Source organism: Phyllopteryx taeniolatus, chromosome 8 (assembly GCF_024500385.1).
Source record: "Phyllopteryx taeniolatus isolate TA_2022b chromosome 8, UOR_Ptae_1.2, whole genome shotgun sequence".
Classification (NCBI taxonomy): domain Eukaryota; kingdom Metazoa; phylum Chordata; class Actinopteri; order Syngnathiformes; family Syngnathidae; genus Phyllopteryx; species Phyllopteryx taeniolatus.
This window is the reverse complement of record NC_084509.1, coordinates 1,857,579-1,872,534: the sequence shown is the minus strand read 5'-3', so window position 1 is coordinate 1,872,534 and position 14,956 is coordinate 1,857,579. Positions and strand designations below refer to the sequence as shown.

At 39.2% G+C, this 14,956-nt stretch overlaps 2 long non-coding RNA genes across 2 annotated transcripts in view; one reads left to right on the top strand and one right to left on the bottom strand.

The window, feature by feature from the left end:
* LOC133482573 (uncharacterized) overlaps positions 1-13,993 on the top strand; it is a 65,260-nt gene extending 51,267 nt beyond the window's left edge. The window contains exon 2 of the long non-coding RNA XR_009789838.1: positions 13,383-13,993. This is a non-coding gene — a long non-coding RNA (uncharacterized LOC133482573). The remainder of the gene's footprint in view (positions 1-13,382) is intronic.
* The window catches only part of LOC133482571 (uncharacterized), a 102,698-nt gene that overhangs the window by 31,426 nt on the left and 56,316 nt on the right, over positions 1-14,956 (bottom strand). The gene's annotated exons all lie outside the window — the stretch shown is intronic.

Below are 14,956 nucleotides of genomic sequence, written 5' to 3'. Positions count from 1 at the left end.
TCTCCAAATCTAGGTTTATACATGTAACGCAGTTGCTTGATAGCGGGTCTGAGGGGAGTACACTAGCTTTGCTCGTTGTTTTGAGAAATGGACACCATATTAAGTTATGAAGGGCACATACTGTCTGACTTATGGACATATAAACATTTCAAGGTGGTTACAAACGGGAACATGTAACACACAACTCATCTAATTCAGTTCAGTAGTACGGCACTATATGGCCAAAGCGTTAGGTCCAAAATAATAGTGACAGAGAAAGATCACAATGTACACAAAATACTACAATCAGGTCATAGTGACAGTTTTACAAAAAAAAATGGCAAAAGTGATTTTTGGGAAATGGCAAACTTCCCTTTAACTTCCATACATGTACAGTACTGTACTGTGAAACATTCCATGTTAAATCATTGAATGCATGAAGTTAGGTATTCACCTTCAGTAATCCTCATTTTACAGCTGATAGTCGCTAAATATATTCAGCCTGGTACATACATAGGGATTTTTCAAATCTTAAAAGATTTCTATCTGCTACAGACCCCACACATAAAGATGAAAATCAGACATGTCATCGTTTTAGTCGTATTGTGTTGATGTGTGATAATCTCAACACAGAGCACTACACACATAAAAATTCTGTTCCACCGCCGATCTCGAAATCTCACACGATCACACTTGAGCTCACAAAAACGAAAACGAGCATTCGTGTACGGGTAAGCGTCAGTCGTTGCCGAGTGTTTCCGACGGGACCGCAGGCGGCAGCATTGTCGTCAAAAAGACTTGCTTTGAAACCCATTTTTATACAAAATACGACATCGGGGAGGACATATTTGTTTGTTTTTGGTTTTGTTTTATGTTTAGTTTTTTTTTTTTTTGGAGCATCTTGACTCGAGGAGAAGTCGGCTTCTCCAACACACATAAAGAGTTTTGGTCATGTTCAATATTTAAGATCGTCGACCCCGACCTCGTTCGGACCCTAAAATTGTGACAAATCCACTTGACCCTTCTAGGATACTCTTATAAGACATAAAATTAGCCTTGTGACAAAAAGAGCCTGATTGACTTTATGTGTGTACCGGGGTGAGAGACACAATATATATATATTAAGTTTTGCTTAAAAGCAGTTTACTTCTTTTTACACATGTATTTTAGTTTACAATGTTAAATGGCGATATTTTAAACACTGCCTGTCCAGTTAATAATAGTAATGGTGACTATATACAGCACATAACAGATTAACTCAATTTCCATTTATTTATATGGGTGAAATTGATCCTAAATCCAATCACGTAACGGCTCGTGTTCGACTTTAGAAGTTCTACTGTGTATCTGTCGCATTATTAGTGAACTGTATAATTTGTTGGCAGAAACTTTGTTCATTCAAAACTTTGGGGATTAGTTTGGCAATGGAGATGGTGTTCAGGCAGCAACAGCTACATTTCATTGCGTAGATAAGAAGAGCTACACATTTGTGAATTAAAACATTGACATGCAGCACATGGGGCCAAGTTCGGTAAGCAATTTAACATTTTTTTTTGAAATCTGTCTCTGTTCCTTATTTCATGATGCTGCAGCTAAAAATGTTTAAAATCTACAATAATGCACATTTACACCGACGTCAATTCCAAATCCTGTTTACATGTTGCAGAGCATAGCAAGATTATTGCTTACACCTACATTATGTTGATACTTTAGAAATTCCCTCCAGAACTTGTGAACACCTGATGACCGTTTTGCTTCACTTTACAACACTGCATCGTGGCCTATACACATCTTATAAAACAGCCTTTTACATCTCTATCTAATGCATTAGTAGCTAACACGTGTTCTTATACTGAACAACATGAAAGTGGACAACAGAAAAGCAGGGCATGCATAGGGCTTGTTTGAGTTGTCATACAGATTGTTGCATATTTGGATTTGCAGTACAGAACAGAGAAAGAAATCTACAAATTAAGTTTATAAAAGGCTGTGGATTTGAAGTAATGAGATTTTTAGAGGGCACTTTTTAATTTATTCCACTGAGAAGGTTATGATTCATAGCTGTGTTTATTTTTCTGTTTCAAAGTCACATTTTGCTGGTTGACTTTTCATTCAGTATGATATTTTGGATTTGACACTTCCTGAACAGAGTTTCTCTTTTGTGCCTCTCGTTTTTGCCTCCTGTTTGATCAGTCGCCTTCCTTGTTTCCAATTGCCTTGTCCTTTCTTGTTTTTTCATCCAGTCTGCTCCTTGCCTGCCATTGTTTATCATGTTGTTTCATGAGTATGTTTAGTACGTAGTTCATATTCTATGCTGTCTTGTTAGATTTTTGCAGTTTCGTCTGTTGCTTGGTTTTTCGTTTGGTCTTGTCTGTCTGCTGACTGTGTGCTGAATGTTTAGGACGTACATGGAATTTTTATTTCAGTTTATTGCACACTTTTAGATCCACCCGTCTCTAAATCAAATTCTCTGTCACTGAATGACTCAAAAACAAGGTTTTAAGTAAGAACACATTGCATTAATCTATTTCACACATTTTAGCAGCCTGAATATAACTGCCTGAAGTGTTGACAGGCTGTGTTCCACTTTCAAAATTCTCTGGAAACATGGTATTGACAACAAAAGACCAAGTCATTCAAATTGTTCATACTTTTTTCATGCATATCCACACTCTGATGGTCTCCATTTCCATTCCATGTTGAGCGTCGTTCTGATCTATGAATGACTTGATGTCAGATGTCTCATGAATGAAAGCCCACCAGTATCGGGACCCTCCAGCAGAATGTCAAAGAGGTCTGATTTGGGGAGACATTACTTTTTGTTTTGAGCAACACACCAGACAGCTTCCCTCAGTTCCTATCAAACTGGAAACCTTTTGAAAAAAAGTCATGTTCTCACATTTAAAAAAAAATGACTTTCGAAGTGAAGGACAAACTTTTACATTTTATTACTGCAACAATAAATCAGAAATATACAGTATAAGGAATGCACAATTTGATGAAAGGTTTTCTCTCTTTTTTGTGACTATCTCAGGCCTTGGGGCTAGCTGAGTGGTGCTACAGTCATTAAACCTATGAAATGTGCAACAACCACATGTTTTTGCACTAATGCATTAAGACAATAAATTATTAGTAAATACTTTATGCTCAGTATATTAACATTACTGGCCCTTTATACTAATACAGGCATATTTAAAGTCCTGCTTATGGGTCATTTTCCAGGCGACAGCTAATTGTGCTCTTCTGTATATTTTACTTAAAGCTTGTATATTTCTTACCTTTGACACTGGGTGACTCTCCATTGACAAAACACAAGTAGGCTGCGATTGTTTCTGGTGCGGTGTGATAGTTATTTTCTAACCTAAATCACAAGGAAGCAGCACTATTTAATCTTGCAAATAAAGTATGCTGTAATTTAATGCATTAATGTAGGAAGCTACTATGAAAACTAAGTCTTACGCCAAAGAAAAGAACACATTGCGGATGACAGCAAGGCTGCTAGCTCAACAATGTGTTCCAACAAACAAGAAAATGTCATTACTGAGACAATGTTTCTCATATTATTGTCTTGTTGTGGAAAAAACATTCCTTTAACAGTGATTTCATAAGACACTGCCGCACTCAAGGCCTGGTACACACATTAAGACTTTAAAAGTCTTAAAAGATTTTTTTTTTTTTTATCTGTGACAGACCCCACACATCCAGATAAAAAATATGCCATTTAACAGTTTTAGTTCTATCGTGTGTGGTATGGTCTGATAATATCAACACAGAACACCACACTCAAAATGTTGCGTAATCACACGTGATTTCACAAAACCAAAGAAGAAGAAAGGTTACCGGAGCCTTGGAAAATGTCGTTGTCCTCAAAAAACGACTTGGTTTGGAAGATACTTCTTGTCGTCTGGGGAACCCACTTTTATACATTGGGTAAGACATGCTTATTTTTATTTATGGTCCTTTCCTTTTACTGAGTCAGGGTGCTTCTTGATTGGATATATTCTGTTCCACGTCATAATCTCGGCGTCATGACTCTGCTCTTCCCCACACACATTAAGAATGAATGCATTCATTCATTTTCTGTAACACTTATCCTCACTAGGGTGGCGGGCGTGCTGTAGCCTATCCCAATTGATTGCGGGCGAGAGGTGGGGTACACCCTGAACTGGTCGCCAGCCAATCGCAGCGCGCATATAAACAAACAACCATTCACACTCACATTCACACCTATGAGAAATTTAGAGTCTTCCATGCATGTTTTTTTGGGATGTGGGAGGAAACCGCAGTACCCAGAGAAAACCAATGCAGGCACAGGGAGAACATGCAAACTCTACACAGGCGAGGCCGAATTTGAACCCGGGTCATCGGAACTGTGAGGCAGATGTGCTATCCAGTCGTCCGCCGAATTTTTGTCATAATTTTATAAGACTTAAGATTGTCTGGCATTTGACGTGCTTGGTCGGGAAGGGGCAAAATCGTCACAAAAACAGCCCGATTGTCTTTGTGTGTGTACCAGGCCTACGTTACCAAAATAAATAGGAATCCAACTTTAGCTTTTCCACAAACGCAGATCCTTAGCAAAAGTCAGACACCGTGTGTACTTTTGATTTGTATTAATTCACAAAACAGATGATAAGGGAGAAGGGACTAAATTGTGTGACATTAATTAGACACAAATTTATAACTTAAAAAATAATGAAATATCAATTTTCTGATGAATAAATTGAAAAATGATGTCAGTCATCTGCTTGTTCACAAGGTCGGACTCATAAAACCCCGGTCACACGTTTATTCTTTTAATGCATCACTTCTATAAAAATGATTGATTCAGTTTGCTTGTTTTGGTTCTGAATGTTGAGAAGTCACTGCCATTCAATTTGTTTTTCTTTTACCAGGAAAAAAACTCATGATCGCACGTGCACTATATGCAACTCGGCAAAGAAAGGCCCAAGCTGAGATTCCAGAACAAACGCTTTCATTCTTTCAACTGAACTCTCAACACTCTCATTTTAGAGTGTGAAATCACAAAAAAATATATTTTCTGAATGTAACAGGCTGTTTTACAATTTCCAATTATGACTAAATTATCTTTTAATGTAGTTGGAGCAATTATATTTTCAAATGTACATTTTTTTTAAGCCAAAGTCTCAAGGAAAAATTAAAGTGCGCTTGAAACTTCAAAGTGAAGTAACAGTTGGCGCATCGTTAGCTCCCGTAATATGACATATCATATATATGTGAGGTATCATTGGGTGAGGGATTTAAAATAAATCCTTCAAATGCAATTTGTCTCACTCAAACGTGGGCAAGACTGCACTCGTGCATGACTGTGCCTCCAACTCCCACATCCTCTTTGTTTAGTCGAGATCCAGAGAACACTATTTGATGTCAACAAGGCGTTTTGCCAGCTGTCACAAACACTCGTGCCACTATATGGCTCCGCTAGCTACTATGATACACTTAAGATTCACACTCAAAGGTTCTGTGGTGATAGGTTTAAGCTTGTTACAGCAAGTCACATTTGACTGACACGTCCATTGGGTGAGAGGCAGGGTACACCCTGGACTGTTCACCAGCTAATTGCAGTCATAACATTACATTGCATAAAATAATGTCCTTGAAGTTAAAAGGCATGCTCGTTAGCATGTCCAGTTCACATTGTATAATTTCAAGTAATTTCACCATGCACATGACCATATACAGCAGCTGTCATTCAGTCACGAGGCTGAAACTGCTGAAGCTGGACAGAACCACTAACATTGTGCTAGGGCATGGCCTCAATGTCCAGGCGTTAGTCTCACTTTACAGCTTTGGGGGATTTGTTGACAGGTATTGTCCTGGAGATATTCTGAATTTTACATTATGCAGTCTTTCCCCGGTATAGCCTAAAAGTAACTGTGATTATAGGCAAACATGAGGGGAAATTCCAGGAGGGCAGTTTTTTAAAGATGAGGAAATGACTGGTGTGAGAGGAAGACAGATGCAGAAGACAAGAAAACAGATGAAAGTGTGGAAAATTGAAGTTGATTTGTGTCTTTGAAGAATGCAGCAAAACCTAGTCTTTTTAGGATATATGCTACATACATTAGGTTTTATCTATTCAATCTCCCCATGACTTTTTCCTTCCCCGTTTCACAATTCATTTGTCACAAAGATTTATCACTCCTCTTAAATGTCTTACTGTCATCTAGTGTTTAAAAAATGTACCACAGCCACACAGCCTGGTGGCAGAAATCTGATCTCCCACTCATCTCCTCTTATTTATTTTTTGCCAAACTACGCCAATGCATGACTTTATTTTGGTTTTCTGTGGCTGACGTTTTGTTTTTTATTATTATTTAATTATTTTACAAACAGAGCATGGCCGACTGGTTAGAGTGTCTGCCTCACAGTTCTGGGGTTCAGTCCCCGGCCCCGCCTGTGTGGAGTTTGCATGTTCTCCCCGTGCCTGCGTGGGTTTTCTCCCACATCCCAAGAACATGCATGGTCGGTTCATTGACGACTCTAAATTGCCCCTAGGTGTGAATGTGAGTGCGAATGGTTGTTTGTTTATGTGTGCCCTGCGATTGGCTGGCAACCAGTTGAGGGTGTACCCCGTCTTTTGCCCAATGATAGCTGGGATGGGCTCCAGCACTCCCGCGACCCCTGTGAGGATAAGCGGCATTGAAAATGGATGGATGAAAAAATTTCTTTTCTGCATGAGGTAGAAAATATGAACTGGATGAAGCAGATTATTCTACCACAGGATGCCGGCCACATGTGGTTAGGACAGCTTGATGGAGCGAAATTGAAGCCAAACACTCAGTTGTGACAAAATGTAATATTTGGATGCTTTGCTTGGCTTAGTCTTGGCCTGAAGGTACAGTATACAGATGCAGCTCTCACAGCTATATGTGCCAGCAACTGGGAATTTGAAGCCACAGGAAGCCAAAGATGGGCCATGTAGAACACTGCAACCATGCAGGAATCCGGGTAGATTCATGAAGGAACGAAAAGGACTCTGTACCCTGCAGAGAGGCTGAGAAGGACACATCTTCTTGTAGAGAAAATGTATACCAACAAAGCAAAAATAGCATTTGAAAAGCACAACACAGCTTTCATGCGGATTTTTGTATAAATCCCCACATAACTCAAAAACTATAACTCAAAAGTGCATTAGACAGGGTGGCACAGTGGACGACTGGTTAGAGTGTCTGCCTCACAGTTCTGAGGAGTGGGGTTCAATCCCCAGCCCTGCCCTTTTTCATCAACATTTTTAGATTATAGGTTCAGGACCTTTATTACATTATTGGCTAGTTATTATGTTATGGACCATTATTACGTTATGGGCTTTTACACGCCTTCTCAAGAACTGTGTCTGTCGTCAGTCTTGACATGTGGATGTAAATTGTGGACGTTCACAGCAGAAAAATGGAGAAACATCACAGCGGCAGAAATGTGGTTTTACCGACGTATGTTCAAGATTTCATACATTGATCACAAACACAGACGTTTTACAATGTGCAAATCAAGAAAGACAGCTCATGACAACAATTGAACAACGTCAACTTAGATGTACCGGACACCACATCAGAAAAGCAAAATTGGAGACTTATACCGCAAAGGAAAATATATTTTAAAAAATGTCAACCCAATTTCAATGGTGCAAGAGTGCTCTGGAGCACCGGTTGAGATAGAGAAAAGTGGGCCCACATCACTTAAACATGGTTCGCCTCAAGCCCCCAATGGGGTTGGGCACTGACGACGACGAGCATGCTATATTGTTCGTTTTGAATCTATTTTTTAAGATCATGTTTACATTCATGAGTTGACAAAAAAAGACATTTTTTCCAAGAGTAAGCACATTATTCTACCCATGAGCAGAACTGAGCGCTTCAGATGCTCCTTTTGCGACATCAGGTTTTACAACAGCAGTGTGGGTCAGAATTATTCACAACACCCCCCTTAACACCAACCTCAACCAATAGATTCAACCAGAGACTCAATACCTGTTTAAAATTTCCTGCTATTAAAGTCACATTCCACTTAAAATATTTACTCTATTTAATGTTACTGTAAATTTTATTCTGTGTGCTGTTTACCTTGTTCTGCAATAACACTTGAATGTCCCCTCTAGGGATTAATAAATATCTTACTTCCATACTATGTTTAAAGAAAAAAAAATATTGATTTCTGTTATTTCTGTGGAACATCAAGTAAATTAATGCTGGGGGGGGGACTTTTTGGTATCAGCAGAAATCAAGCAAAATCCCAGAAGGGGGGAGAAAACAAAACTTGTTTTGAATAATTTATTGTCTTTTTTATATATATATATATGTAAAGTGGAAATCAATTAATGGTGGGTAGCTAGTGCTGGAGCATAATACTAAATGTTCATCGTTTCTTCAGTTATGCTAAAATATAATGTGATTTCTTGAAAAGCTAAATACACCCATTCATTTGGCAGCAGTGCGCAAAATCTGAAAGAAAAAAAAAAGTCCTGGAAAACAAAATTAGATCCAAAATAGTAATTTAATATGGTATATGATCTAATTGATTAAAGCAATGAAAATTAAATATTGGGCAGCTGTCTCTCATTATTGTCATCATGCAGAACACTAAAAACACTGTTATATGTTTTTATATATATATATAGAGAGAGAGAGAGAGAGAGAGAGAGAGAGAGAGAGAGTGAGAGAGAGATTGGGTGATAGGTCATTTTACTGAAATAATTCTTCAGAATGTCATGATGATGTAACGTTGAATGTATTATGCGAATATGGTTAGCATCAATAGTAGCAAAGAGAATGGTGTTCTTTCATTGTAGTAGAGTGAAGCTCTGCAGTAAAATCTTACAAGCCACTGAAATTCTTTCTCAAATGGACCAAAGCTCTACAATACCATTGTGATCACAGTGGAGGAATGAAGTTCTCTGGTAGGACAAAAAAGGGCCATGATTGCCTCCCTGTCTTCTATATTGTTTGAGATACTTATAGAATAAGTGAGCACTTTACAACAAATCAGTGTTCGCATAAGAGTATTCCTTGCTCGATGGCACTTTTTAATGCATTTAAATTCAAATTCACGATTCAATCAAACACAAACACTTAAAACCTTCGCACACAGTTTCAGATTCATAGAAAGGAAGTGCCCTGCTATTAATGGCAGTGCATCAGTCCCCCTTCAATATAATCACAGAATAACAATGGAAAGAACAATGGAAGCTTTATAAGAAGCAGAACTGAAGTGGGGAGTTACTTTTTAGTAAAAGGGGCTCCTTTAAAAATAGGTGCATTCATGTGCATACAAATTACACTGCCTTCCAAGTTTATTCACCAACAATTCAATTACAATTCAAGATGCATCGACTGTACTTACTCTGCAAAAGTGAATTCGAGGCAAGTAGACTCTTTTGGGTTGTTGAAGACGTTTCACCTTTCATCTAAAAGGCTTCTTCCTTTCTAAATTTCAGGTGTGGATACCTTTGTGTTTTACATAAATGGCTTCTTTCATACCTCTTTCAAAGCAGCAGTACACACCTGGCAAAATAAAACCAACAACAATAACAACCCTCGTGTGAAGGTCCACATGGGACACACCCACTAAAGACATAAATGGGAGGGTCCACACCTAAAATTTACAACTGATGAAGTCTTTTGGATTCAAGGTGAAATGTCTTCAACAACCAAGAAGGGCCCAGTTGCCTAGATTAAAAGTTTGCGGATCACATATTGTAGGTGTTTCTAGACCATTTTGGGGCGCGCTCAATCATCCCTAAATTAAATCCCAGCAAAATCTGAGTGACTATTATTATTTTTGGTTTTACCTCATCCTTTTTGAACATGCTAGAAATAATATTTTAACCACAAAAATACAGCACCCCCTTGCCTCAAAAATGGCTTGCTCCACCATGAATGGGCTCTGAGTGCGCTATAGCTGCACAGAACAATACACTGCCTTCCAGTGTTATACAGTCAGGGATTAAGTACCTGTCTTAAACCAAGATATTTTGAACATTTCTTAACTATACCCCACTCAATACCAAACACAGTTGTCATTACCATGCAATATGCCATGCCTTATTCCATTTAATTGTAGTGCACTGTTTGATATTGTTAAGTAGGAGTTAGCTGATGTTTTTTGCAGATAGGAAATGTTTCAGGTGGTCAGAGACAGCATCACTGTCCCCTGTGAGAAGAGAATGAGAGAAGCTAGTCATTGTGTCGTGTGCATGTGTTAGCGTTAAAGTCAAGTTGCTACTGACAAGCTAACGGACTCGATGCCCAATAACATTATAACTCCTATTAGGACACAGAGTGAGGGAGAAGCAAAGAAAGGATTTTATGTAGTATTCAAAGTGTTCACCAAAGTCAATTTCTGTGGTGCTGCTGTACCAAAATAGTTGTCTCCCCTGTGAACTTAGTTGGTTTATCATGTTTATTTTATGATTCCAAGCCATTCCTCTTTTGCTGTGGCTCAACATTTAAATAACCTTTATCAGATTTGATGGTTTAGTCATACGGTAGACTTTCCCAAAATGTGTTATGGTTCTCCTTCATGAACATGGGAATGAAATTGTGTAAAATGAACAAACGAGTGGCATTTACCTCGCCGGTGTGGGAGCTCAGCATCCCTAAACCTATGATTTTAGAATCACCCCGGATTACAATGACCTGGATGACTGAGAATCTACACACATGTGCAGTGGAACCTCAGATCACAAACTTAATTCCCAGATGTTCCGCCCATTTTATTTCTTTGTATTATTACAACATAGCCAGTGAAATCTTCTTCTTGACAATCGTGCCATGTTGTTTGTGGTTTAATACAATGATCATATGTGGCTCCACAAAACATTGACAAGAACACCAGGGGTTGCAGTTTTTCCGATGCAGCACGTTGGTTTGTGTGTGAGGGTCAATCGCCAGGTGCGTGGGTGTGAGTCGCCGACTGTAATTAGTTTTCGATTGTCCAGTTCAGTCGCATTCGGCCACGCCGCTCGGTGTGTGGCAGGCTTCAGACTTTTTGAAATAAAGAGGCTATATATCTAGCTATTGCATAACGCGAAGGCAACATTTTCTCTACCTCTTCTATAATTTTTTTCTTTTGAGCTACACTGAGGGCTAATTTCAAGCAAAAACATAGATACAGTACCTCCAATGCGTGATGTTTATGCAACGTGAGAGAAAGCACAACTGAACTTTCCAAGCTGATGCCAAGATTGTTCATAAACTGAAGCATAATACATCAATTGAGGCAAAATGTATTTCAAAATTTTGTTCGTAAACCAAATTGTTAATGAACCAGGGTGTTCTTGAACCTGTACCTACACAATTTCCTACCATTAACCACTACCTACCACTATTTCATAGAGTCAGTTACAAAGTATTGGCTACGACTACGTATGTCCATGACAGAGGAAGATGTAAGTTCTGGTCCAGTGGTAAGGAATCCTTCCCAAATCACAGGCAAAATAGAACACAAGAGCGCTGATATGTTTATGATGTTGAAGATCTGGTTTAATGCCAAATAGTTTTAGTATCTATCTAGTGTATCAAAATGGCTTTGAATGAAGCTGAGTTACTTAGCTTCGTAATCACAGCTATGTAGTTTCTAGTTTAGTTCCTCTGTGCCTACTTTGTTTTCAATGTTGTGTCAGTGTTTCAGTTTGATTTGGCTCTCTGTTCAATATTTCTTGTCTTTGACCCTATTTGGCTTGCAACATGCTGTGAAAAAAAAAGATAGAAACAATCACTTTCACCTTTGAAGAGCCACTGTGGCTCCTATTGTCAACATTCCTGCACTGAATTGTAATTACCATACAAGAATAGATTTTTTTGAAGGTGTGAGGCAGGTGTTGATATCAGTTTGGTGGGGAAGCTCCAAACAACGCTACAACAGTGTTGTTCTATAACACCAATCAGGAGTGCCAGAACTTGGCAGACTAACACCGATGCCAATTGTAAGTGATGAGCAAGGACAAGCAACAACACAAATGTTGACATGTTGTGGCCACAAGAAATTTTTCATGCAATGACCACTACGTCAACCACAAAAAAAAAATTATAATAATATATATATATATATATATATATATCCATTTTTAACACCGCTTATCCTGGTTAGGGTCACAGGACGCTGGAGCCTATCCCAGCTGACTTTGGGCGAAAGGCAGACGACACCATGAACTGGTCGCCAGTCAGTCACAGGGCACATATAGACACAGACAACCATTCGCACTCACATTCACACCTTCACTGAGTGGGAACTGAACCCACACTGCCTGCACCAAAGTCAGGCGAGTGTAACACTACACCACCAGTGACTTATATTTCACTGAGCATAGACATGTTTTTATATTTCACTGAGCATAGACATGTTTCATTGGTTAACAGATTTAGATGTTTTTTATTGTGTTTCTACCAAAGCAAACTCGTACAAGCTGGTATCAATCTTTTTAAATTATATGATTGAGTTTGTCTTGGTTCTTTGTAACACTAAAAATAAGTGCGCCGGCTATCGAGTTTTGTTTTTGCAAAAATGTTGTAAATGTTGTCCTTTTTTCCCCACTGTTTGTCGGTATCTTCCCGTAAGCCCCCAGCTGAGCAAGTAAATGTCTTCCACCCGCATGGGTGCTGAAGGTCCCGCACTAGATAATCTGCAATATTGGCTATGCTCTTTCTGGAAACACAGCAGTGACTGGATTATCAGACGTTGAACAACAGTCAGAACTTCCCACTTCATGCTGTCTTGCTTTTACAGTATGTGAATAGATGATGCAGTGGTATTTTTCATTGACTTGAACTTGGTGGGGCACCAATCCACTCACGATGGCTAGTACCAGGAGAATTACAATCTGATGTGCTTTTTTTTTTGTAAGAGAAGCTGTGTCATATGGTGGAGGGGAAAAAAACAACTATCCTGCCCTTGATGGACAGTCGTCATTGAGGATATGGAATGCTATCAGGGTTCATGTCAGGGCATCAGTGCTGGCCTTGTTGAGGAAGAGTGACATCTAACATCATGCTACCTTACTTGTTTAAACCAAACTTGACAAAATCAGCTAAATGCATTTAGCTCCTGCATAAAATTTCCCTTATTTATAGTAGTGGTGCTTTTAAATTCATTATATGAAAGTAGGTAGAAATAATTGGCCCACGAGGACTTAAGTGGAAGGCTGCTGTTTGAAAGTGGTGTAATCAAAACCATGACAGAAAGGTCATGTCATGACCTTGGGCGGATGTGTATGTTGAGTCAAAACTCTCAGTCCCCCAGTGAGTATTGACTTGGCAAGATTACTTATATTAACATTTATAAGGTTTAATGCATTTCCTTTATAGTATTTTCTTTTATTGTTCCATAACTCTGGTGTAACTTCTCTGAGATGTCTAAAACCAGCAAGCCATTTTTTTGTCTTATCCAAGGAGATTCACAAGCGGGCTCCAACAGGAGGAAAGAAGGCACATTGGATAGACCTTGGATCAAAGACTGTCCAAAGAAGAAAATAAAAGAGGAAGACTTTTGCACTTATGTTGGCGATCGATGGTGGGGGACCCAGTTCATCCGACCTCTGGCTGACTTCCAGCGGCCCCAGAAACAGAGCAACGAGTTAATGTCAGCATCTCTGAAGTATAATTGATAGATCCCTTTGTATTGGAAAGATGTCCTCCCATCTAACTATCCAAGACCAGTCCAAGTTGATGTTTATAATTTATATTGACAGAAATAGCACTGTATCTGGATCTTTCAGTGCTGCTGTTGTTGTTGTTCTTTTGTTTTGTTGTTGTTTGTTTTGTTGTCATGAAAACAAAAGATGAGGGATAACAAAGTTAACAACAACCATTAACAAGAACCATGATTAATGCAGATGGGAATATTAATTGCTCAGTGACTGTTTTTGTCAATGTCTTTATGTCTCAAAGTGTTCTGTCAATTGACTGTCTGTTGTCGTACTAGAGCGGCTCCAACTACCGGAGACAAATTCCTTGTGTGTTTTTTGGACATACTTGGCAAATAAAGATGATTCTGATTCTGATGTAGAACTATTACTTGTAATTGTCTGAAGATTTATTCCCCACGTAGATGTTTGGTCTGTGACCCAAGGTGTAGCAGTTTGGAACTGCTTGAACAAATCTACAGGAGGCCGGGGATGGTGTAACTTGGCCTGGGGCCTAAAGGAAGGTACTCGAGGAATCACCTGAAATGTAGGGCGGTTATTTGTAATTTTTCAAGATTTCGAGAAACTATCCCACTCGTGAATATTTGGTCTGGGAAATTATTTGATGATTGAACATTCTAACGAAACCAAGGTTGTTGTGTTTTTTGTGGAGGTTTTTTTGGTATTAGATCAATCAAAATCCTGGTTAAACTCATGGTTAATTCCATCCATCCATCCATCCATTTTCTGAGCCGCTTCTCCTCACTCGGGTCGCGGCGTGCTGGAGCCTATCCCAGCTGTCATCGGGCAGGAGGCGGGGTACACCCTGAACTGGTTGCCAGCCAATCGCAGGGCACATAGAAACTAACAACCATTCGCACTCACAGTCATGCCTACAGGCAATTTAGAGTCTCCAATGAATGCATGTTTTTTTGGGATGTGGGAGGAAACCGGAGTGCCCGGAGAAAACCCACGCAGGCACGGGGAGAACATGCAAACTCCACACAGGCGGGGACGGGGATTGAACCCCGCACCTCAGAACTGTGAGGCTGACGCTCTAACCAGTCGTCCGCCGTGCCGCCATGGTTAATTCCATTGATATAAATAAACGATGAAGACAAATGTGAAAAGCAAAACGTTAACTACTTACTGTGAGGGGTGAGAATATCAGTTTTGTGAAAATGCGCAATTCACAGCATTGAGTTCAAAACCACAATTTGTTTGCACTCATAGTGTTAACAGTTTTGTTTGAAACATTTGTTTCAAATGCTGTCAAATGATCAAAGCAAATTTATTTATATAGCATTTTTTCTTTTTCTTTTTCTTCTTTTCCCTTCTGCT